General features: G+C 39.0%; 1 protein-coding gene across 1 annotated transcript in view; it reads right to left on the bottom strand.

Annotated features, from left to right (window-relative positions):
• The window catches only part of LOC128663744 (pyroglutamylated RF-amide peptide receptor-like), a 552,480-nt gene that overhangs the window by 487,835 nt on the left and 38,621 nt on the right, over positions 1 to 26,024 (bottom strand). The gene's annotated exons all lie outside the window — the stretch shown is intronic.

Here is a 26,024-nt window from a genome sequence, read left to right as displayed (position 1 = left end):
CGAATTGTGCAGCAGACGAATATTCTGACTACTACTACTTTTTCAGAATTTTCGTTCCGAAAGATTTGCCTAAAATTTATGTTTGGTTGTTGCACAAGTCTACATTTTTCAATTTTGCAATATACTTTCATTATTTATTTTGACCCCTTTTCATGTCTATCTATCTATCTATCTATCTATCTATCTATCTATCTATCTATCTATTGGGTACTTATAGAGCGCGTACTAATTACCCGTGAGGGTCTCAAGGCGCTAAGGGAAAGTAGATAGGAGGAAAGGGGGGAGGGGATGGGTGTTTAGTTGAAGAGCCATGTTTTGAGGTCCTTTCTGAACTTTATAAGGGAGGTGGATTGTCTGAGCTGCAGCGGAAGGGTGTTCCATGTCTTTACTGCTATGTAGGAGAAGGATCTTCCGCCCGCTGTGGCTTTGCTGATGCGGGGGATGACTGCGAGTGCTTGGTCGGCTGATCGTAGTTGTCTGGCGGGGGTGTAGAAATTTACACGGTGGTTTATGTATTCGGGTCCGATGTTGTGTAGGGCCTTGAATGCGTGGGTATGGAGCTTGAAGGTGATTCTCTTGTTGATGGGGAGCCAGTGAAGGTTCCTTAGGTGTTCAGTGATGTGGCATTGGAGAGGGATGTCGAGGATGAGTCTGGCTGAGGCGTTCTGGATACCTTGGAGTCTCTTTTGGAGTTTGATGGTGGAGCCGGTGTAGAGTGCGTTGCCATAGTCCAACCGGCTGCTGACAAGGGTGTGGATGACTGTTTTCCTTGTTTCGGTAGGGATCCACTTGAAGATTTTTCATAGCAGGTGGAGGATGTGGAAGCATGTTGAGGTGATGGCATTGATTTGTCGGTTCATGGAGAGTGATGAGTCCAGGATGAAGCCTAGATTTCGTGCATGGTCGGTTGGGGTTGGAGGGTGACCGAGGGCTGTGGGCAACCAGGAGTCATCCCATGCCGATTTATTGGGTCCGAGGAGGAGGACTTCGGTTTTGTCTGTGTTCAGTTTGAGCTGGTTTTCATTCATCCAGGTGGCGGCTGCTGTCAGGCCATTGTGGACGTTCTTTTTGGTGCTGGTGGGATCTCGGGTGAGTGAGATGATTACCTGGGTGTCGTCGGCATAGGAGACAATGTTGAGGTCGTGGCGTCGGACGATGGCTGCGAGAGGGGCCATGTAGATGTTGAAGAGGGTGGGGCTCAACGAAGAGCCTTGTGGTACACCACAGTTGACTGGTGTGGGTTTGGAGGAGAAGGGAGGGAGTCTGACTTTCTGGGTCCTGCCATGAGGAAGGAGGTGATCCATTCCAGGGCTTTGTTGCGTATGCCGGCGTCGTGTAGACGGGTGCGGAGGGTGTTGTGGTCGACAGTGTCAAAGGCTGCTGAGAGGTCTAGGAGGATGAGGGTGGCAGTTTCTCCTCGGTTAAGCATGGCGCGGATGTCGTCTGTGGCGGCGAGGAGGTCGGTCTCAGTGCTGTGATTGCTTCTGAAGCCGGATTGTGAGTGGTCCAGGGTGTGGTTGGCCTCAATGTGGTCAATAAGTTGCGAATTGATAGACTTCTCTATGACTTTGGCCGGGAAGGGGAGTAGAGAGATGGGGCAGTAGTTATTCGAGTCTGTGGGGTCTGCCGAGGGTTTTTTCAGTAGGGGTTTTAGTTCTGCATGCTTCCAGACATCCGGGAAGGTGCCGGTTTTGATGGAGCAGTTGATGGTGCGGCAGAGTTCAGGGGCGATGATGTCGCTTAGTTTGTTGAATATGTGATGAGGGCATGGGTCTGAGGGTGCGCCAGAGTGGATGGATTTCATGTGATTTAGCTGTCACAACAGTGGCTTTTCTAATTCTCAGAACTGAAAATACACACTTAAAGGGCCGTGATACCCAAATGTTGAAACTCTTGAAAATGATGCAGCATAGCTGTAAAAAGCGGACTAGAAAATATCACCTGAACATCTCTATGTAAAAAAAGAAAGATATTTTACCTCAAAAATTCATCAGTAGCCACATCCCATTGTAAAGGATTTCTAAGCAGCAAATCAGTATGTCTGTCCCGGGACAGCTAAGGGAGTGAGCTTACGTACAAACTCATCTTATTTCCTTATTCAGTTTAAGGAAGTCTACTATGAAATAGCATGAGAGTTAAGTGAAATCTCATGAGATCACAGTAAAATAGTTCATAACCTCAGCACTGTTGATGCTGATTGGCTGCTGTTCATTTCTTCATTTTTTTTTTTTTACCTGCAGCTGGGCTGAAGTATAACATTTTACACAGAACTTACTCTGCTGAGCTGAGGAAATTGTGAGGTAAAATATCTTCCTTTTTTACATAGAGATGCTCAGGAGATATTTTCCTCTCAGCTTTTTACAGTTATACTGCATCACTTTCAAGTGATTTAGCATATGAGTATTATGTCCCTTTAAGACGTGTCAAGGCTAACCCTGCTACATACATTTCAGCTGCAGAATCAAGTTTCAATTGGCTCCTCCAAATGAAGCAAGTGGTGTGAAGAGTTTGCCTATTGAAACAGATACAGCAAACAATATGTTAAATTGTTTTAAAAGTGTTTACATTTGTCTGAAACGTTGTTCTATGGCAACAGAAATATCTTGTAAATATAAGGTGTTTACTCTCCCTTTAAGTTATGTTATAAACAAATAAATGTAATTACAAATAATAAATGGTGTAGAAAATAATTTATTAAAGGGACAGTCTACTACTGAATTTTTATTGTTTAAAAAGATGGATAATCCTTTTATTACCCATTCCCCCGTTTTGCAAAACCAACAAGGTTTTATTAATATACTTTTTACCTCTGTGATTACTTTGTATCTAAGCCTCTGCAGACTGCCACTTATTTCAGATTTTTGACAGACTTGTATTTTAGCCAATCACTGCTGACTCATAAGTAACTCCACGGGAGTGAGCAAAGTGTTATCTATATGGCACACATGAACTAGCAGTGTCTAGCTGTGAAAACTGTCAAAATGCACTGAGAAAAGAGGCAGTCCTCAAGGGCTTAGAAATTAGCATATGAGCCTACCTAGGTTTAGCTTTTTACAAAGAATACAAAAAGAACAAAGCAAATTTGATGATAAAAGTAAATTGGAAGTTTGTTTAAAATTGCATGCCCTATCTAAATCCTGAACATTTAATTTTGACTAGACTGTTACTTTAAGTACTACAATTGTAGCCAAGCAGTATAGTTCATTGGCCACCTATTTTTTTGTCAAAGAAGAAGGACAATGGTATAGTCCCAATATTTAAAGAAAATTTCTAGGGCCACTTTGCAGAAAAGTAAAGAAGTAAACAGTTGTGTGTGTTTTCACCAAAATACACAATGTAAATTTCACAAAACATGTACAAAATATGAAATATCGTGTTGTTCAATCTAACGTGCAAGAGACTCAGATGATACAATATACAACAAAGGAATACACAAGAACAACAAATGTCTGAGTTTCATAGTCCAACATCCAAGCCCACACCTCAGGTCACAATTTTGCAATTTAGGAAAAATGCCAGGACAAATATATATTGCAAGACAGAAGACCAAAAACCAGGACTGTCCAAGGAAAATCAGGACAGTTGACATTTATGAGATGGACTGATTTAAAGGGACAGTAAACACCAGAATTTTTGTTGTTTAAAAAGGTTGATAATCCCTTTATTACTCATTCCCCAATTTTGCATAACCAACACAGTTATAATAATATACTTTTTACCTCTGTGATTACCTTGTTATCTATGCCTCTGCAAACTGCCCCCTTATTTCAGTTCTTTTGACAGACTTGCATTTTTAGCCAATCGGTGCTGACTCCTAGGAGCTTCACGTGCCTGAGCTCAATGTTATCTATATGAAACACATGAACTAACGCCCTCAGTGGTGAAAAACTGTCAAAACGCTTTCAGATTAGAGGCAGTCTTCAAGGTCTAAGAAATTAGCATATAAACGTCCTAGATTTAGCTTTCAACTAAGAATACCAAGAGAGCAAAGCAAAATTGGTAATAAAAGTAAATTGGAACGTTGTTTAAAATTACATGCCCTATTGAAATCATGAAAGTTTTTTTTTTTACTTTACTGTCCCTTTAATCAAAACAGAAATTAGATAGATGGGTGCAGTTTTGTAATCTAGAATTGAAAGTTTGATTTACTAATTTAATTTACTATGATCCTGCAAAGAGCATAGAAGAAGTCCTTTCATAGAATGATGTGTTCAAGAACAAAGGGTTATGTTTTAAAGTTTAAATGAGACAGGTTCTCTTTAATAAATTCATGGTCCTACTGCCAAAATAAAACAGTAAAAGCCAATATATTACTGAAATGAAAAACAGATTACAAATTTGCCATGCCCTTAGGTAAAGAGATTTAGAAAAAAACACATTATTACACAGTGTAGCAGCCACGGGTATATTAAAAGAACATTGTACTCAGCATTGTTCTACAATGTATCTGAAAGAGCTGCAGTAAAACATGTTTAAAGAATTTGCATTGAAAGTGGATTAAAGGTATATAAAAGCACAAAGATAAAATACTCTCAGCCAGATTACGAGTTTTGCGTTATGGCTGGCTCGCTAATAACTTGTACGTTATTTTCACCGCTCACCTTTCATAGCGCTGCTACTACAGGTTTGCAAAAACCCGGCTTGTGCGGGCGATATGGTTGTGTTGAGCTCCATACCTCACCCAAATACAAGCAGTGTTTTGACGTGCTCGTGCACGATTTCCCCATAGACATGAATGGGGAGAGCTGGCTAAAAAAAAAGCCTAACACCTGCGATCGCGGAGCGTAAAGCTCCGTAACGCAACCCCATTGATGTCTATGGGTAAAAAAAAATGTAAGTTTAAACCTAACACCTTAACATAAACTCAGAGTCTAAACACCCCTAATCTGCTGCCCCTGACATCGCCGACACCTACATTACACTTATTAACCCATGATCTGCCGCCCCCGACATCGCTGACACCTACATTACACTTATTAACCCCTAATCTGCCACACCCAATGTTGCCGACACCTACATTACCCTTATTAACCCCTAATCTGCCAGCCCCAATGTCACTGCCACCTACCTACACTTATTAACCCCTAATCTGCCGCCCCCAATGTCGCCGCCACCTACCTACACTTATTAACCCCTAATCTGCTGCCCCCAATGTCGCCGCCTCCACTATACTAAAGTTATTAACCCCTAAACCTCTGACCTCCCACATCACTAACACTAAATAAATATATTAACCCCTAACGTAACCCTAAGTCTAACAATAACGTAACCCTAACGTAACCCTAACACCCCCTAACTTTAACATAATTAAAATAGAATGAAGTTTCCCTTTAAATGACATCACCCAAGATGGCGTCCCTTACATTCCGATTGGCATATAGAATTCTATCAGCCAATAGGAATTAAGGGGGGAAAATCCTATTGGCTTTTGCAATCAGCCAATAGGATTGAGCTTTCATCCTATTGGCTGACGTCATTTAAAGGGAAACTTTATTCTTCAGCAACCATCGTAAGAAGAGGATGCTCCGCGCCGGATGTCTTGAAGATGGACCCGCTCCATGTTGGATGGATGAAGATAGAAGATGCCGTCTGGATGAAGACTTCTGCCTGCTTGGATGAAGACTTCTGCCGGCTTCGAGGAGGACTTCTGCCGCCTGAATGAGGATGGATGTCCGGTCTTCAAAAACTGTAAGTGAATTGTCGGGAGTTAGTATTAGGTTTTTTATAAGGGTTTATTGGGTGGATTATATTTTTAGTTTAGGGTTTTGGGCAATGTAAAAGAGCTAAATGCCCTTTTAAGGGCAATGCCCATCCAAATGCCCTTTTCAGGGCAATGGGGAGCTTAGATTTATTTAAATTGGGTTTTATTTGGGGTGTTTGGTTGTGTGGGTGGTGGGTTTTACTGTTGGGGGTTGTTTGTATTTTTTTTACAGGTAAAAGAGCTGATTTCTTTGGGGCAATGCCCCGCAAAAGGCCTTTTTAAGGGCCATTGGCAGTTTAGTGTAGGCTATGGTTTTTTTTTATTTTGGGGGGCTTTTTTATTTTGATAGGGCAATTTGATTAGGAGTAATTCGTTTTTATTTTTGATAATTCCTTTTTTTATTTTGTGTAATTTAGTGTTTTTGTTTTTTTCTAATTTAGATCATTGCATTTTGTTAATTTAATTTAATTTATTTTATTTTATTGTAATGTTAGGTGTTAGTGTAACTCAGGTTAGGTTTTATTTTACAGGTAAATTTGTATTTATTTTAACTAGGTAGCTAATAAATAGTTAATAACTATTTACTAACTAGTCTACCTAGCTAAAATAAATACAAACTTAGCTGTGAAATAAAAATAAAACCTAAGATAGCTACAATATAACTATTAGTTATATTGTAGCTAGCTTAGGGTTTATTTTACATGTAAGTATTTAGTTTTAAATAGGAATTATTTAGTTAATAATAGAGGGTTTTATTTAGATTTATTTTAATTATATTTAAGTTAGGGGTGTTAGGTTTAGGGTTACGTAAAGGTTAGGTTTTGGGGTTAATAGGTTTATTATAGCGGCAAAGTGGGCGGACGGCAGATTATGGGTTAATTATATTTAAATAGTGTTTTTGATGCAGGAGGGTGGCGGTTTAGGGGTTTATAATTTTATTATAGTGGCGACGATGTCGGGGAGTGGCGGAATAGGGGTTAATACATTTTTTAAGTGGCGGCGATGTCCTGAGTGGCAGATTAGGGGTTAATAAATTTATTATAGTGTTTGCGATGCGGGAGGGCCTCGGTTTAGGGGTTAATAGGTAGTTTATGGGTGTTAGGGTACTTTGTAGCAGTTTAGTTATGAGTTTTATGTTACAGCTTTGTAGCATAAAACTCATAACAACTGACTTTAGATGGAGGTACGGATCTTGTCATTTTAGGCTGTACCGCTCCCTTTTTGGCCTCACAGCAAAACTCGTAATACCAGTGCTATGGAAGTCCCATTGAAAAATGAATTTTCTTAAAGTGCGGTACTGACGTTGCGTGACGGCCAAAAAAGTGTGCGGTACAGCTATTCTGACAAGACTTGTAATGGCAGCAGTAGGGAAAAAGCATCGTTATGGGCCATAACGATGCTTTTTCACTCATAACGCCGAACTCGTAATCTGGCTGTCTGCATTTTACTATTGCTTGCATATCAGCATGAGTTTAACGCCTGTACAGTGGTTAAACACATAGTTAAAGTCAATATCAGATAAGCAATGCACTACTGGGACTTAGCCGAGCTCATCTAGTGAGCCAATTACAAAAGGCAAATGTGCATAGTCAACAATTACACAGTGGTGTGTTGCTATCCCTGAGCATACCTAGGTATGCTTATCAAGAAAGGCTACCAACAGAATAAAGTAAATGTGATAATATTGCATGTTCTGTCTAAAGTATGAAAGTTTAAAGGGACATGAAACCCAAAAATTTTCTTTCATGGTTTAGGTAGAACACACATTTTTAGGCAACTTTCCAATTTACTTCTATTTTCAAATTTGCTTCATTCTCTCTGTATCATTTGTTAAAGGAGCAGCAATGCACTACTGGATTCTAACTGAACACATGGGCGAGCCAATGACAATTCATAAATATATGCAACCTAGGTTCTTTGCTGCTTCAAAACTTTCCAAGATAAACCTTTCAGCAAAAGATAACCAGAGAAGGAAGCAAATTAAATAATAGAAGTAAATTGGAAAGTTGTTTAAAATCATATGCTCGATCAGAATCATGAAAGGAAAAAATTGGGTTTCATGTCCCTTTAACTTTGACTTCCATATCCCTTTAAGTAAGTTTCAATTTAAAGTGAAACTAGCAGGAAATATAAATATTAGTGCTATTGTGCTTTAACATTGATCACATTTTCACTCTCATATTTCAAGTCCAAAGTTATGTTTAACCTTTGGCTGCTAAGCAATTTCCCACCTGGGTGCTAAACTGGATTTGAGCTTTTTTTTTTTTTTAACTTTTTTAAAATATATATATATTTTTACTTTTTTACTTTTTTTTCGAGATCCCCAATACTTATATTATTAAGGTTAGGCAATTACCTTTCCAACGGTGGGTCGTGGGGAGTCTGTAGCTGCTTAGATGCCTGAGAAACAGGCTTCTAAGCAGCATGTCCCCATTTCCCTATATTGTCCATTGTTAATTTTGAATAAAGTTGCATGATGACATCATCATGTCATTGCGTGTGATGTCACCGTGCGAATCATGAAACCCAGGCGATGCCTCTCACTAATCAGGCCAGATCGGGGTGGGAGTAGGTGGGAGCCCCCAGATTGCCCTCAAGGTGGGTGAGTGCTAGTGACGGCTCTGAGCCATCTTCAGCACCTGACTGGGACAATTTATGACAGCTCAGAGCCGTCATTAGCACTTAAAGGGTTAAACGCTGGAGAAATTGTCTAGTAACAACTAGCTTAATGAGCTTGCTAATAGTGCTACCTGCACTATCCATTAAAATTATAAGGCAGACTAACAAAAATTTGGCTGCATTAAAATTCTTTGATTAATATATTTAACCATTCATTTGTAATAGTCCTAATTAAGCAAAACAGCACTGAAATTCACTTGAAATACTTTGTATGTTCCTTTAAGTCATTCATCAAAATCCTTTAATTTTTTTTTTAAAATTTAGTTTCGCTGAGACTAAAACTCAGTAGATACTTGAAGTATGAATTTTAAATAAAGATATCTAAATTGTCATTTCTTATTGGTTAGTACATAGTTTAACCTGTGTACCCTGGAAAATGGGAAGACTAAATACATTGAAATGTGTTTTCTGCATCGTATTGATAAAGGGACATTAAACACTGAATATATTTTGTAAGCATAGTATTGAGGTTACCCTCTAGTCATGGGTGCCGCCATTTTGAAATCTATTTTTCACTAGAATCCAGTACTGATGTGTTTGCACATGTTAAAAATTTCCTGACCTAAAGTACATAAATTTGTACTAAGGGCAAAAAAGGGGATATATGTGGCGTCTGAAAAGACTAAATGTTAAGTTATATGCTGAAAACTGGACAATCAGGGTTCTCAATAGATACGGAGGTAGAGGGAGTCCCAAATAATTCTAGTATTCCTATTGAACAACACACGCTGGATACTTGAAAAAACCTTAAGCGGATAAGGTATAAAATAATTCTATTGGGATAATGACATATATATGCCTCACCGATATCAGAACTAAAATATGCAGTATCAAATTAAATGTGTAATACAACCTAAAAAGTAAATAGTGAAAAATGTAATCACATTTCAATAATAACATAAAACAGTTGATGTACAAATACACTTAAAATATTAAAACCGGTGTATAAAAACTTAGAATACACTTCAAATTAAAAGTCCTGTTTCCTTGCCAGAAAATAGAAACAAAGTTAAAGGTAGGTCCAAAACGATTCCTGCAGTGGAAAAAGAGCGACAAGGGGATCTTGTCAAAGTATGCTAATGTTATATATTTTAAGGTGCTCACTTTTACTTACACCGTAAGGTGGAAATCGTTGGTTAAACTGTTCCCAGAGGCTTGTGAGAAACTGTTTATTCCTCACTGAATTTCAGACCGATACTCCTCCAGTAGTTGCTCCTATTGTAATGCGGTCAAACTACGGATCGTCCAAGCAGACAAGGAAGCTACAGATTGCTTCTTTTTTCTCCTTGCTTTTTTCTGCTCTACAGAGCTACAGAGCTCAGGGTCAAACACAGCAGATGCAGAGTAACGCGTTTTGGTTTCAATGCCTTTTTCAAACTGTGTTTGCACATGTGAAACAAAAAAGTTGCACAAAACACATCAAAAATGCATTACAAAGTATAATAACACTATTTAATAAAAAAATATTCCAAAAAAATATTGCACACAAAAGTTATCTATTTATTTAAGAATAAATAGAACATATTCTTCTATGTGAAGAACATTAGAATGTTAAATATTCATATTTTTTTCTCCATTGACTTCAATGGGGGAATATGTAAACGAGAACGCATTATTGTAAATTTGGCTTTTTGTGCTTCTCAGATTAGCGCACAAGAACAGTTTACTTTTAACTCATAATACGAGCACAAAAAGCTTACTTCTAGCACAATTAACGCTTGAGCAAGAGAGTTAATTAGCTCTCCATTTGCACTCTGGCCCTTAGTGTTTAGGGCCCCTTTAATATTGATTTTCCCTAATGCACAAGTTGTCCCTGAGGGAATTTTTTTTTTTTACCCCTTCCCTTGAAAATTGTCTTCAGACGCCCATGATTACAACATGTACTCATTGCATCACTATATTGCAAAAATAAAGATAAATGAGCATTACTGTTTATTGAATTAAGGTTAATTGCTAAAATCCTGCATAATATATCACCCCTACTCAGCTGTGACAAATTATTTAATGATTTAAATGTGCAGAAAAATTACCATTATACAAAGTCAAAAACATTAAGGACATCCTTAAATCTGAAGAATATTAACTCCAGTAAATTGTCTGAAATGTGTTATTATGAATGCTGGCTTTGCCTTTGAAAGACTTTGTACTGTGTTTTAAACACGCAGACCTTCATCACATTTAACACAGTATCGATTTATTCTAACTAAAATATTTCCTGCACAGACTTATTTAGATAACAACACAAGTTTGTATAACAATGAAGGTGATATTTTTATTTAGAGTAAAATAACTAAAAATGAATTAGTTATAGTACTCCACAAAGCTGTGGAGATATATAATAAGTGACATAGGCCTAGATTACGAGTGGAGCACAAAATTGCGCTTTCGCTAGTTCGATATTTGCACTCCAATCAGTAATACCAGAACACGCAAATGTGAGATGGTATTACAAAGTAAGCATTGCCTGAAAGCCTTGCGCTCCAATCGGAGCCTCGTTCTGATGCCGTGAGACACTGAAAAGAACCCAGCGCAGCACAGGGGGGTAAGTAGTGCCGTGTTGGGCAGTAAATTAAAAATATTTATGCATATGAATATATACATATATATTTATGTGTTTATATGTGTATACATATACATTTACAGTGATAACACAGTCCCCACAGACTTCACTGTAAAGGCTCTTTTTAGTGCCGTTTTTTTTTAACACCCCACATCCCCTCACTTCAACCCCTTAAAACTGCTTTGTGCATTTTTTTAAAATAAATAAAGATGCTCATGTTTATTATTTTAAAGGGATACTAAATCTAATTTTTTTCTTTCATGAATTCAGATAGAACATGCAATTTTAAGCAACTTTCTAATTTGCTCCTATTATCAATTTTTCCTCGTTCTCTTGCTACCTTTATTTGAAAAACAAAAATGTAAGCATATGAGCCGGCCAGACGTCTGACCTCTGTTTAATTGCGCTAAGCTCAAAGTGCGCTAAGCTCAAAGAGCATTATTTAGCCACTTGTAATGGTTGGTTATTTAACTTGGGTCCGTAAATGGGCAAATTTGGCACACTTTAAAATAGCGCTCTGCTTGTAATCTAGCCCATAATATGAAATGGCATTACTAGTTAAAGGGACAGTAATAAGAAAACATTTATGTTGTGTTGCTTTAGAATAACATATCAGACAAAGTCTATTTAAAAAAACAAAAACAAGTTAACGTTTTGTTTGCTGGAACTGTTTTTGAACAGCCAAACTCTAACCGCCAATTTGCCTTATTTAGAGGAACAAATCCATGCTTGCATCTGCAGACAGCAAGTCCAGCCATGGTCATAATGTTAGTATAAAGTGCTTTGTTTTGCAGTTGTTATCATCTAAAGCCACTTAGGGAAATATATGGAGCAGAGTTAGCCTTGAAAAGTCTGCAGTGTGCTTTTTCAGATTTGAGAATTTAAAAAAAAATCATCATTTTAAAAGCTAAATTACATGAAAATTCAGCAAAGTAAATATTGAAAAGTTGTTTTACTGGGCATAACTAAACATTTTATACAAAAAGCTCAAGCTGTTTACTATCCCATTTACATATTTGAAGATGAGGTTACATTGTCCTCTTCATCAGGGACTCAATGAAACTGTCTTTTACTTTATTTCCCTAAGCTCTAGAAATGAGCTCAAGTCAGGGGGACACTGGGCGTCTCTTGTCTTGCCCCATTGATGCCCATTATCATAGCCTGAAATAGTGGCCAGCAAGTCCACTCTCACTAATGCACACAATGATCTAGATACTAGAGTCTAGAGACATATGGACCTTGTTCTAAATGCAAAATCATGTTTTAAAATTCATTGCACATTGCTTCCCCTGTCTTTCTAAATAAATCGTTAGTAGGCGACCCTGCCTTTAACATCTGTTGATGCCTTAAAGGGATATGAAACCCAAAGCAATTCTTTGTGTTTCAGACATTGCACTAAAAAAAAAAAAAAAATCCAATTTACTTCTATTATCAAATTTGTTTTGTTTCCATTCTATTCTTTGCTGTAGAGATACCTAGGTAACTGTCTGAAGCACTACATGGCAGAAAATCATGCCGCTATCAAGTGCTCTTGCAAATTGACAACATTATTGCAAAACTGTTGCTATATAGAGCTCTGTGAAATGGGCCGGCTTCTAAGCTTACGTCCTTGTTTTCAACAAAAGATACCAAAAGAACTAAGTTTTTTTTAAAAAATTTTTAAATTACCTGCTCTATCTGAAGGGACACTGAACCCAAATGTTTTCTTTTGTGATTCAGATAGAGAAGGCAATTGTAAGCAACTTTCTAATTATTATTTTTATCGGTTATTTGTAGAGTGCCAACAGATTCCGCAGCGCTAGTTTACTTCAATTATCAATTTTACTTCGTTCTCTTGCTATCTTTATTTGAAAAAGAAGGCATCTAAGCTATTTTTGGTTCAGTACACTGGACAGCACTTGTTTATTGGTGGGTGAATTTATCCACCAATTAGCAAGAACAACCCAGGTTGTTCAACAAAAATGGGCCGAAATCTAAACTTACATTCTTGCATTTCAAATAAAGATACCAAGAGAATGAAGAAAATTTGATAATAGGAGTAAATTAGAACGTTGCTTAAAATTGCATGCTCTATCTGAATGACGAAAGAAAAAAATTGGGTTCAGTGTCCCTTTAAGTACCTAAAACATATAATAGCAAACATGAAATGAGAGCTTATTGCTAAGTGGTTACAAAAATTACAAGTACAAAAATAAACTTCAGAAACATGCTTAAAACTGGGCAAATATTTAGAAAATTCATGTCAGTTTTGTTATAGAAAAGTAGCCTTATTTAAAAGAGGGGTCTCAGACAGAATGAGAAGCTGTCTGTTGCTGCTAATGGCCTTTCTAGAGTCCCAGTTTGTGTTTTTTTTACCTAAACCTCTTGCGGGTTTTTTTATTTTATTTATATTTTTATTGAGGACATAAATTGACATATACATAAAATAAGTGAGAAATTATAACATCATACATCAGGTCGACATGTCAGATCTTAAAGCTGTAAAAATATACATTTCTTATGTCAATCCCCTTTTCCCCCCCTTCCATATTTTTTTTTGTGTTTTTTAAGTTTTTAAAGCTTTATTGATAAGAAAAGCTGAAAATACAAATAAATTCCCAAACGCAGTGGGAAATATAAAGTCAGTCATGGAACATCATGTTACAAATAGAAGAAAATCCTTTTTACACTAGTACCTTTTTCACAAAATCAGGTGGTACAGTGAGAGATACGGATTAGCTAAGAACAAGAAGGAGTTGTAAGCAGGAAATGAAGATAAAGTAAGAAAAGAGAGGGAAAGAAAGAGAAGGAGAAAGGGAGAGAGAGAAAAGGAAGAAAGACTCTTGTATCAAAGATGTGCGAGTAGGGTAGGCAAGGGTGAGCCACCTAAAAACCTCACCTAGGGAGCCAATTGGGTCTATATAATTTAGTCCATTCTTCCCAAATCATCTCGAAGATATCAATCTTATCTAGAGTATAAAATACATTTCGTTCCATAAAATTGATATAGGCCATAATGTCTGAGACAGAAGACCACCTCGGAGGATATTGGCTCTTCGATTCTCTATTAATTGCCAGTCTGGCGGCTGAGAAAAGATACACACATAAGTAGCACTGGTACTTAGGAAGGGAGTGTAGGCCTACATGTAATAAAGCTGTTTCTGGGGATTTTGGGATGTGTATATTTAATTTGGTTAATAGGGTATACACCTTATGCCATAGAGGTTTAAGCTTGGGGCAGGACCACCATATGTGGAGGGAGTCTCCCGGTTTCCAACAAAGTCTCCAACACTGAGGCGTGGAGATCAGGTTAAGTTTAAAGAGCCTCATTGGAGTAAAGTACCAGTGGGAGAGCAATTTATAGTAGGATTCAAAGAGGGCCGTACAATGTATGGCTTTTGTTGTGAGATCAAAGGCCCTAGTCCAAAGGAGCTGAGGATAATGTGCGTGTAGGATGTCTTCCCATTTGATGATATGTGAAGCCTTGCCATCTGGGGTTGCCCCCTCCACAAGCTAGTAGAAATGGGACAAGGGTCTACAGATTCTTCCGCCCCTTTTCCACATAGTTTCCCAGGTGGTCAATGGGTGGGGAATTGATGGGATATATATATATATATATCGGGTATATTCAAATCGGAGCCTGGGAGGAGCGACCTGCGAGCCGGAGAGTTGGGTCAAGGGTAAGTAAGTGTCTAGAGGGTGGGGTGACCTTAGGTCATAGACCAGAGAGAGGCCCATATTGGACCACGCATTAGGGTGCGCATCGGGAGGCCTAACAACAGGCCAGCAAGGGAATGAATAGGCAAGGGATGGGGGAGACTCCTGGATAGTGTCTCAATTTATCCCAAGAACTAAGACATTTTTTTATTATACTGTTGTCGATATTGAGGGTGCGTCTACAGTGCGGTGGGATCCAAATTAAGTCATGTAAGTGGATATGGTTAGGTAAAGATGCCTGCTCAAGAGCCCGCCACCTACTCGAACAAGTTTTGTTTCCCCACTGTGAGATATGGGAAAGTATAGCTGCTTCATAGTAACAGGTAACAGAGGGAGAAGCAATACCCCCTAGGGATTTTGGGTATTGGAGTATTTAATGGGCTACTCTAGCTGGTTAACCCAGCCAAATATATTTGGAAAAGCCACTTTGGAACTGTAACAGCAAACATCGTGGGAGTCTAATGGGCAAGCATCTAAAAAGGTAGGTTAGTTTTGGTAAAAACGACATCTTAAGGGCCGTAATCCTCCCCAACCATGAAATTGACTTATAGTCCCATTTGGTAGTTAGGGATCTTAATTCAGAGAGGAGGGGGTATAATTGTCTTGAATCAGTTGTGCTTTGTCGCGTGAGATAAAGATTCCTAAGTGTTTAATATTGTCAGACTTATGGGTGAACCCATAGGTTTGCATAAGAGTCTGGGTGTAGTCTTTCGGGAAGCCCTTGGTATAGTACTCAGTCTTTGAGGTGTTAAGCTTGTAATAGGACATGCTTCCGAATCGTTTCAACAGAGATAAGAGGGCTGGGATAGTGGTTTGAGGGGCAGAAGTAAATATTGTGATGTCATCAGCGAAGAGAGCAATTTTATGAGTGGTACAATGTAAAGTGATCCCTGAAATAGAGGAGTCTTGCCATGTGAGCTCGGCAAGGGGTTCTATAGTGAGTGCAAAAAGTAGGGGAGACAGATGGCACCCCATTCTTGTCCCATTGGTCAGGGGGGAAAAGTTTGAGCAAAATCCCATGCCCCTTACCCTAGCTGTTGGGCACAAGTATAAGGCCTTTATGCAGGATTGGGTTTCTGTCGGGAACTTAAAGATATCCAGAACCTCCCACAGATACTCCCAGCGAACACGGTCAAACGCCTTTTCGGCGTCTAAAGAGACAACCGACAAGGGCTTCCCCATTTTAGTGGCTTCCATCACAATGTTAAGTAGGTGCCTAGTATTATCAGGGCCTTCAAGATTGTAGATAAAACCTACTTGGTCCTCATTAATTAAGCTAGGTAAGAGAGTTGCCATACGATTCGCTAAAATCTTTGAATACATTTTTATATCGGCATTTATTAGAGATATAGGCCGGTAGCTGGGGCATAGAGAGGGGGTCCTTTCTGGGTTTAGGGATTTTGATAATGGCTGCTTCGAGGAACTCCTTTTTAAAGGAACCTTGGGAACCAGAGTATTGAAAAAATCTATGAAGGATGGGAGTAAGCTCTGCGTTATAAGTTTTATAAAATAACGCAGGGAATCCATCTGGGCCGAGGGCCTTAAGCGGTTTTAATGAGTTGATTACTCGTTTAATTTCAGGCAAAGATATTGGTGCTTTAAGAGAGTCCCGTTGTTCATCTGACAGGGTGGGGAGCATAAGGTTTTTGAGGGTCTGCTGGATAGAGGATAGTGCGGTGGCGGTAGGGGATTCTGAGGACCGGATGTTGTAAAGCTCCTCATAATAAGAGGCAAACATAGACCCTATCTGATTGGGCAGAGTGGAGGTTTGTCCGTTATGTTTTAGGAGTTGTATTCGGGAGGCACTTTCTCTATGCCTGAGCTTATTAGCTAGCATAGTGTCTGCTTTATTTCCTTTATAATAAAATCATTGTCTGAGTTTCAGCAGCTGCTGTTGTGTCCGTTTTAATTCTAGGGTACAAATATAAGCTTTTAGGTACTTTATTGCAGTGGAGTGCACTGGGGAAGGGTTTAGGCGGTTGAATTTCTCCAATTCAATGAGTTTGCTAAAGGCTTGTGAAAGGGGCAACCCCCGGGCCTTCCTAAGTATGGCCTGCTTTCTTATTAATAATCCTCTAATTGAGGCTTTGATAGCCCCCCAGAGGGTATCATCCGCTACAGCTTGAGTGTCATTTAATGTAATTAACTCTCTTAAATCTTTCCCTAGTTCCTGTCGGAAGGGGATATCAGCTATTATGGTGTGTGGCATTGACCATGTTGGTGGGTAAGGTGAAGCAATGGAATTATAGACTGAGTGACACTTGCTCATGATCAGACCATGGACATGCATGAATATTAGTGTCCTTAACATTATCTAGGGTCTGTGATTGGCTAAAAATGTAGTCTAGTCTAGTGTAGGTTAGATGAGGGGCAGAAAAGTGCGTGAAATCCCTGTCCGTTATATGAAACGCTCGCCACAAATCAAAGTATCCGAATGCAGACATGAGGGACCTGAATTTGTGTGAAAGAGTATCCAACCTATGGACTTTAGGATTTGTTTTGTTAGTTTTTTTTATCTATAAGGGGATCCCAAAGAAGGTTAAAGCCCCCCCCCCCCCCCCCATGATGACTCTACCTTGCTTGTACTTATCATTTGTCTTTAAAATTTTATGTAGGTATTTACATTGGCCTGAATTAAGGAGGTAAACTGAGACTAGTGTGTACATACATTGATTGAGTCTACAGTTAAGAATAATGTATCTAGCTTGGGGATCAATTTCTTGAGAGGTTATTTCACACACCAGACGTTTGTGTATGAGGATGGCGACACCTCTGGCTTTAGTAGTGTAAGGAGCGAGGATTAGGGTAGTGTATTGTTTAGAAAAAAGTGAGGGAATGTCACCGACCTTCCAGTGTGTCTCCTGAAGGAAGACAACATCAGGGTTTGAATGCTTGAGGGATCTGAGGAAGACACTACGCTTACCAGGAGAATTTAATCTCACATTATGTGTAATAAACTTTAAAGTGTTTCTTTCAGCCATTTGGGTGAAATGGTGAGAACCATTGTGACAAGAACCTGAAAAAGGGAGTAGGGAGAGAGGGGAAAAGAAATAAGTACAAGTAAGATGAAATGTAGGTTTTACATAAAAAGTGAATAGTTAATGTGGTGGAAATAGTCCACCAAGGTAAGCCCACCATAAGGGCTAAGTGGGGGGGGGGGGGGGGGGGGAATTTACCCGGACCTAATAGAAAGACCGGGGGGCGGTTTGACCCAAAAATATGGATAACATTAAACAGTTGAAAAATACAATTAGCAGTATTTAAATAAAAATAAAATAACCTGAAACTTAACTTCTAATACCTTGTACCACTAATGCAGTACCACATCTGAACAATCAGGATTAACAGCATCCAATATGACATAAATAGGAAGAGATAGGTACTCATCTTATATCTGAGGACCCAGTTCAAATAATCTTAGAATCTGTAAGCATGGACATTTAGGGGACCCCTTCCCGAGGGGGGGTCAGATATATTTGCCATTTGGGTCTCTGCTCTTTGACTTGCCACTCAGGAGCCGAAGCTCTAAGCCTTGACTGAGAGGAGGAAGGTTGGGGGTTATTTGTAGGTGGGCGCAGACCCCAGGACTCAAGAAGTGTGAAGCCTTGATTGAGATTTGCCACTGTATGTGAGTGGTTATCTTTTGTGATGAGAATTCTGGTTGGGAAGCCCTATCTATATTTTATGTTCTCCCATCGTAGGACCTCTGTAATTGGAGAAAGCAGTCTCCTCTGTTGAGACAAGTCCTGAAGTAATTGGATATTCTTAAACTTTTCAAGCAGGGAAGGCTTACGGAAGGCTGTCTGCATAATTTGATCTTTAAGGCTGTAGTTGTGGAAACAGACAACAACATCTCTAGGCTTATCAGATGCGAGTGATCTGGGCCTTAGGGCTCTGTGACAGCACTCTAGAGTGTTGGGAGTCATAGTAAATGTTCCCAGTAGTTCCTGAAACAGCTCTGATAGGAATATCTGCAAGTCAGCAGGTAAGATAGCCTCTGGAGTGCCTCGAAAGCGAATATTGCTGCGGCATGAGCTATCTTCCAGATCCGCTAATTTGTATTCCATTTGTGTGATCTGATCAGCCAAGGAGGATTCAGAGTACGCCAGGAGATTAATATGGTCAGTGGTTTTGCTTGGTTCCAAAGTGTCAACCCGATCCCAAACCTCAGAAATGTCCTTTCCGAAGCTCAGCCGAGCTGCAATGAATTTCTTGGGTGATTTATAAGGTTTGTGCAGCTAGCAGTTTCTGCATAGTTGTCTCCATAATATATTTAGGAGAGGTCACACAGGCATTTACACTAGATTGAGAATCACTTTCCTGGGAGTCCTGGTCAGCATGGCTAGAAACCGATTGAGACGGTGTTCTGGAAGTTGGATGAGAAAAGTGGTCTAGGACTGTCTTCTTAGCTTTGTTCTGAGGTTTAGACTGTCTCCTAGCAGTGTGCGGCATTCTTAACCTTTAATAAAGCTGAGATCTCAAGACAGAGAATAACAACATACACTTTCAAAATAAACAGATAAGGGCCCCCAGAATCCTATGAAATAATCAGATAAGCATTAGTTTACAGGTTAGGACATTTAGTAAAGCATGATCTAAGCACCATTATGTATAAACTGCTAAGATGGGTCAACCGCCCCAGCCATATCATCTTTCCCACTTACCACATCAGAGAGGAAAAAAAAACTCCTTATAGGATTCCCAGGAAGGGCCAATTGGATGAAACGGCTGAGGTGGTAGCAAGAAAGATCAGCACTGATAAGTTAAGAATAACACTGTGTCTAGTGATATGCACACAAGAGGGTAGGCAATGAGGTCAAAGCAGCACTAACGCCCTAGAACCAAACCCCCACCTTAGGGAACATGGGGATGCGACCCAAAGGAAGGGAGAGGGGAATGGGAAGTGACCCACCCAGACAAGCTGGGTGGGAGCGGGAAGGTGAGGGTTAAACACACCGATTATATACTTATAATATTACTTGCTACAGAGAATAACTTGGGTTAGCGTATAGTGGGAGTCTTATGCCCGTGAGTGCTGACTGAATTAAGTTAACATACAGTAAGTTCTTTGAGTCTGGTAGATTACTTGCAAAGTACAAGGGGCAAGGTCCCTGTGGAGAGAGAAATACAAGTAAGGGTAATGACACTACAACCTGAATGCAAAGTTCAGGGACACCTGAGCTGACGCAGCAGCTTTGTTGTATTGTGAAGAGTTCCAGAGGCCCATATTGGATAGTAACAAGGCGCTCACAGTCCGTACTTACAAGTCCCAGCACAATAAACAGATGCAACAGAGCAATAAGTTGAGGCAAAGTCTCAAAAGATAGAGTGGAGTGGGCCGCTATGGCAGGACTGATTTTATTTGTGGCCCTTTTTATAGTGAGGTGCAGGTGAGAGTCTAGACCCCCAACTCTACAGAAGGACCTGCATGGATCACAGACTGTAAGGGTGGCTGAGTGGGAAGGATGGGTGGCTGTCCCAGGATGTTCTCCAGAAAAGTTATAAACCCCTAGAAACACCCCCCTATTGGCGATGTAGGTTAGGGTGATCAGGGTCTTAGGTGGGCTAACGAGCCAGCTTACGTTTTCCTCCTTGACTGAAGAGTCTCATTGTAAAAAAGGTAGCTGAGGAAGAGGGGTTAAGGCCAGTCACACAAGGCCCTGAGGGGTGGAGGTAAGCCAGTTGGGGGGAACAAATTAGGTGCGGTAAGGGCGTGCAAATGTGAGTCTATGCCTGGTAAGTGTAATGCAGTCTGCCCTCACGTAAACGCCCGATCCTCACCTGGGTAAATCACTTGCCTCCTCAAAATGGCGGCGCTTCGTGCCTAAGTAGCTGATAACTAGTGCAACGGCTCTCTCCAACAGGCAGCACTCCCCGTGCTCCCAAGGCAACCCCCAAAGTCAGCAGCTATTCTCTCAGGGCTTCTTGTGGTGAACTGCGGTCCCCTCTATATCCTACGAGGGCCAGCACCGGAACAGTCCCCAAGATGGAAAAAGGTCTCCAGACTCACCAGGCTCGCGCTTAGCCTCTCTCCTGACGGGAGTGGAAAAGCTGCACAGGCAGGCCTATTCTTCAGCTCCGGAGCAGATCCCCAACCCTCCGGAGTCTGGAGGACTTTGCCACAGTAGTGTGGATAGTTTGGCTGACGCTCTTGTGACAATCTGGCTCAGAGTGTTCAGGTGAAGGAGCCAATAAAAGTCAGGCACCTTGCCTTGTATCGTTGCACAAACTTCTTAAATGAAGGTGTGGACACAAGGTAAACTGTAAGCCTCCCTGTAGAGGTAATTTGGTCGGTTTTAAGACACTTTTATATAGTTTATAGCCCGGAGCTCTGTAGACTTGTGTCTGTACAGCGCGGTGGTTAGCTCCGTCCCCCCCAACCTCTTGCGGTTATGTCTCGCTACTAGAAAAGCTGATGAGTTTGTACTGTTTTTAGTTTTTAAGATTAATTTACTATTTCAAAGTGTTTTTGTGTGTGCATGTTTAGCGTATATTGCCATGTATGGAAAATGTATCAAGATTGCAGGCAGGCAAGTACTCAAGTAGAGAACCTGGCAGACTGCAACCACCACTTGCGATACAGCATCACGTGTCAAAAATTAATATTGCACAATAGCTCTCTTGTGCAGTTTCTCAATTGTTGCATGAGAGCAGAGCACATCAATCACCCCAAACAAGCGAGTGTCGGGGGGTATTTATATCACCACCTTTTATGTGACAGAGAGGATGAGGAAACAGTTTCTGTTTCCACCAACCCATGGAAGACCCTTCACTAAATCCAGGAGTGTTTGCCCCCCATAATAAGGCTTCTAGAACGGCCAATGGTATAAACTAAGATCTTGACCTTGTGAAACTAATATAAGCAATTCAATAAGTCAGCAACACTTGGCTTTTTTTAATAAATAGATTCTAGTGTTTTTTGAGGTTTTTTGTTGTTGTTTTGTTTGTACTTTGCTTCCCCAACATTTTCTTTCATGATTCGGATAGAACATACCATTTTAATCAACATTCCAATCCTCTTCTATTATCAAATTTGCTTAATTATCTTATTATCCTTTGCTGAAGGAACAGCATAGCACTATTGGCAGCTAGCTGAACACATCAAGTTAACCAATTACAAGAGACAAATGTGTGCAGGCACCAATCAGCAGCTAGCTCCAAGTAGTGTAGGATATGTGCGTATTGTTTTTCAACAAGGGATACCAAGAGAACATCTATTTGAAAATAGAAGTACGTTTAAAAGTGTCTTAAAATGACATGTTCTATCTGAACCAAGCACGTTTAATTTTGACTTTCCTATCCCTTTAACTAGTTAACCCAGGCTACAGGAAACTAAAATAAAATGTTAAAATAAATGACTCATTCTCTAGAGGTCTGCCGCCTTTATCAATGCAAATTCTGTCATTATGAGAGCTGAGATAATAACTGCTTTATACAAGAGACAAAACAAAGGCATGATTACAAAGAAATAACACATTAGAACTTGTAAACACATATAATTATAATTAAAAGCTATTCTTAACTATTTTTTTTTTAATTTATACAATCAAAATATTTTAACATATTCATCTACTTTGCTAAAATGCTTGAAAATGACAAAATAATAGTTAATCCAAGGTTATAATGTTATTTTTCATTATGTTTAAAATAATTTGGATATCAAACATAATTACTTATGTGGTGATTTTAAATGTATAAAACATACTGCACTATTCCTTTCTTACATTTTCTTATTACTATTCAGAAGATGAAATACAAAATATATCACTACAGAAAGGACAGCTCATTTCATTTACTGATTTTAGTTTTTTTTCCCTCCCTTTCTTAAAGCTAAATGAGACTCATAAATATAATAAAGGGCTTTGAAAGATCTTTCATTTATCAGCTTGGTCACGTGACCTTCTACATAACAAATCAAATATTCTTGTGTTCCTATTAATAGAATAATAAAATCTAAAATGCATTATATCTAGTTATTATTTTTCACACATTACTTCTTCCCAAGTCTGCAGTTTAAAGGGACAACTCAATTAAATTGAGAATCCATATAAAGTGTAAAATAAAAATAAAATGATATTCCAATTTACTTCTATTATCAAAATCACTTAATTCCCTAAGTATCTTTTTTCTTCTTCTTCAAAAGCAGGAAGTTAGACTCAGGAGCACGCACATGTCTGTAGCAGCAGTTTTGCAAGATTACTTTTAAAGGGACATGAAATCCTTTTTTTTTTCTTCATAATTCAGATAGAGAATACAATTTAAAAAAAGTTCCCAATTTACTGCATCAGCCAATAGGATTTTTTCTACCATAATTCTGATTGGCTGATAGAATTCATCTTGGATGACATCACTTAAAGATACTCCGGATGAAGAGGATGCTCCGCGTCGGATGTCTTGAAGATGGACCCGCTCCGCGTCGGATGGATGAAGATAGAAGATGCCGTCTGGAAGAAGACTTCTGCCCGTCTGGAGGACCACTTTGCCCGGCTTGGATAAAGATTCTCCCGGCTTCGTTGAGGACTTCGGCCCGACTTGGATGAAGACTTCTGCCGCTTCCTTGACGATGGATGTCCGGTCTTTAGAACTGTAAGTCGATCTTCAGGGGGTTAGTGTTAGGTTTTTTTAAGGGTGTATTGGGTGGGTTTTATTTTTAGGCTAGGGTTTGGGCCTGCAATAGAGCTAACTGCCCTTTTAAGGGCAATGCCCATCCAAATGCCCTTTTCAGGACAATGGGGAGCTTAGGTTTTTTTAGATAGTATTTTATTTGGGGGGTTGGTTGTGTGGGTGGTGGATTTTACTGTTGGGGGGGTTGTTTGTATTTTTTTTTTTACAGGTAAAAGAGCTGATTTCTTTGGGGCAATGCCCCTCAAAAGGCCCTTTTATGGGCTATTGATAGTTTAGTTTAGTTTAGGCTAGGGTTTTTTTTATTTTGGGGGGGCTTTTTTATATTTTGATAGGGCTATTAGATTAGGTGTAATTAGTTTAAATATCTTGTAGTTTGTTTATTATTTTCTGTAATTTAGTGTTTGTTTTTGTACTTTAGCTAAATTAATTTATTTAATTGTTTTTAATTTAGTTAATTTATATAATTGTAGGGTTAGGTTAGGTGTTATTGTAACTTAGGTTAGGTTTTATTTTACAGGTACTTTTGTATTTATTTTAGCTAGGTAGTTATTAAATAGTTAATAACTATTCTACCTAGTTAAAATAAATACAAACTTGCCTGTAAAATAAAAATAAACCCTAAGCTAGCTACAATGTAACTATTAGTATATATTGTAGCTAGCTTAGGGTTTATTTTATAGGAAAGTATTTAGTTTTAAATAGGAATTATTTAGGTAATAATATTAATTTTTATTAAGATTTATTGTAATTATATTTAAGTTAGGGGGTGTTAGGGTTAGACAGATTTAGGGGTTAATACATTTAGTATAGTGGCGGCGACGTTGGGGGCGGCAGATTAGGGGTTAATAAATGTAGGTAGGTGGCGATGATCTTAGGGATGGCAGATCAGGGGTTAATAATATTTAACTAATGTTTGCGAGGCGGGAGTGCGGCGGTTTAGGGGTTAATACGTTTATTATAGTTGCAGCGATGTCTGGAGCGGCAAATTAGAGGTTAATAATTTTATTATAGTGTTTTCAATATGGGAGGGCCTCAGTTTAGGGGTTAATAGGTAGTTTATGGGTGTTAGTGTACTTTTTAGCACTTTAGTTATGAGTTTTATGCTACGGGGTTGTACCATAAAACTCTTAACTACTGACTTTTAAATGCGTTAGGACTCTTGATGGGGTAGGGTGTACGGCTCACTTTTTGGCCTCCCAGGACAGACTCGTAATACCAGCGCTATGGAAGTCCCATAGAAAAAAGACTTTACGAAGTTTACGTAAGTTGTTTTGCGGTAAGGCCAAAAAAGTGTGCAGTGACCATAAACCTTCAAGACTCGTAATACCAGCGGGCGTAAAAAAGCAGCGTTAGGACCTGTTAACGCTGCTTTTTTACCCTAACACACAACTCGTAATCTAGCCGAATGTTTGTAATAATGTTATGCATTTAGTGCTCAAAACACATGCTTGCTACAGAGCCAACCTCACTATCTTGGAAAGGAGATAATTTTCAACAAAAAATTCCAAGAGAAAGAGGTGACTTTGACAATTGCATAAAAATCAAAAGAGAGAGAACAGCACTCCATGAGATAGAACAGAAGCTGGAATAACTTCCATGCATGTTCATTTTTATTGAATTCCTCAGGGTGCCAGTTCTTTTTGCACACTATGCCCCTTCACAGAGAAATAATATCCTGAAGCATATCAGTCTGACCCTGCCCAATGACAGTCCAGCGCCGAAATACCAGGCAATTCTTCTCTGAACAAGGGAAGCAACAACCCCAGACGATCGTTTCGGCCTCCCATGGGCCTCGTCAGTGAGGTGCAGTTGTATCTCTCTAAGAGCAAGTGTGCATGGAGTCCACGTCTGGTTTCCCCATTACTCTTAGGGTGACTTTGACAATTGAAATACATTTAAACCTTTTTATAAAAAATAAAATGTACATTCTATATGACTCATGAAATTTAAAGGGGCATGATATCCAACTGCTGAATCACTTGAAAATGATGCATCTTACCTTTAAAAAACTGACTATAAAATATCACCTGAACATATCTTTGTAAAAAAAAGTAGTTATTTTACCTCAAAATTTCATCAGTGACCACATCCCACTGTAATTGGACTTTAACAAGCCAATCAGGATGCTAGAACAGGGAGTGTGCACATGGCATGTGCACACACAGTCACTTTAATTCCCTTCTTAGTGTAAGGAAGTTTACAGATTATTTTTTTGCCATTCAGCTGAAAGAAAAAAGAGTTACTGTTGTAAGCTAAAGAAATATTTATATAGATAAGCTGCATCACTTTTTAAGCAATTTAGCATATGGGTATTAAGTCCCTTTAAATTTTGGCTTTCATGTTCCTTTAAAGTAAATATAACCTTGTCAACAGCCCTCTATTCTCTGTTTTCCATTTGTCTGTAAAATATTACCTTTAAATAATTAAATTAGTTTACTAATCCATCCCAAATTCTGATCTAATCAGTTACTGACAGAGACAAGCTAAGATAGATTTTTCTCAAGCTGATGTATTGGAGACGTTTAATTGAGTGCTATGGTGTACTTTGTGGTCAATATTTATAGAGACTTTATTTGTCTAAAATATCCTATTTATTAGATTTTCTAATTAACTGAAGTATTATTGACAGTTAACATACATTTTTTTTCAAGCAATGTGAAGAGGACTCAGAAATTTTATTTATGTATTTATTTTTTTATTTATTTATGTATTTATTTATTTAAAAGGTTGTTCTGATACTTCTGCATTATTATTATATGTCTC

Source organism: Bombina bombina, chromosome 6 (assembly GCF_027579735.1).
Source record: "Bombina bombina isolate aBomBom1 chromosome 6, aBomBom1.pri, whole genome shotgun sequence".
In the NCBI taxonomy this organism is placed as follows: Eukaryota; Metazoa; Chordata; class Amphibia; order Anura; family Bombinatoridae; genus Bombina; species Bombina bombina.
Note: the sequence above shows the minus strand (reverse complement) of the source record. Positions and strands in the feature narration are given on the sequence as shown.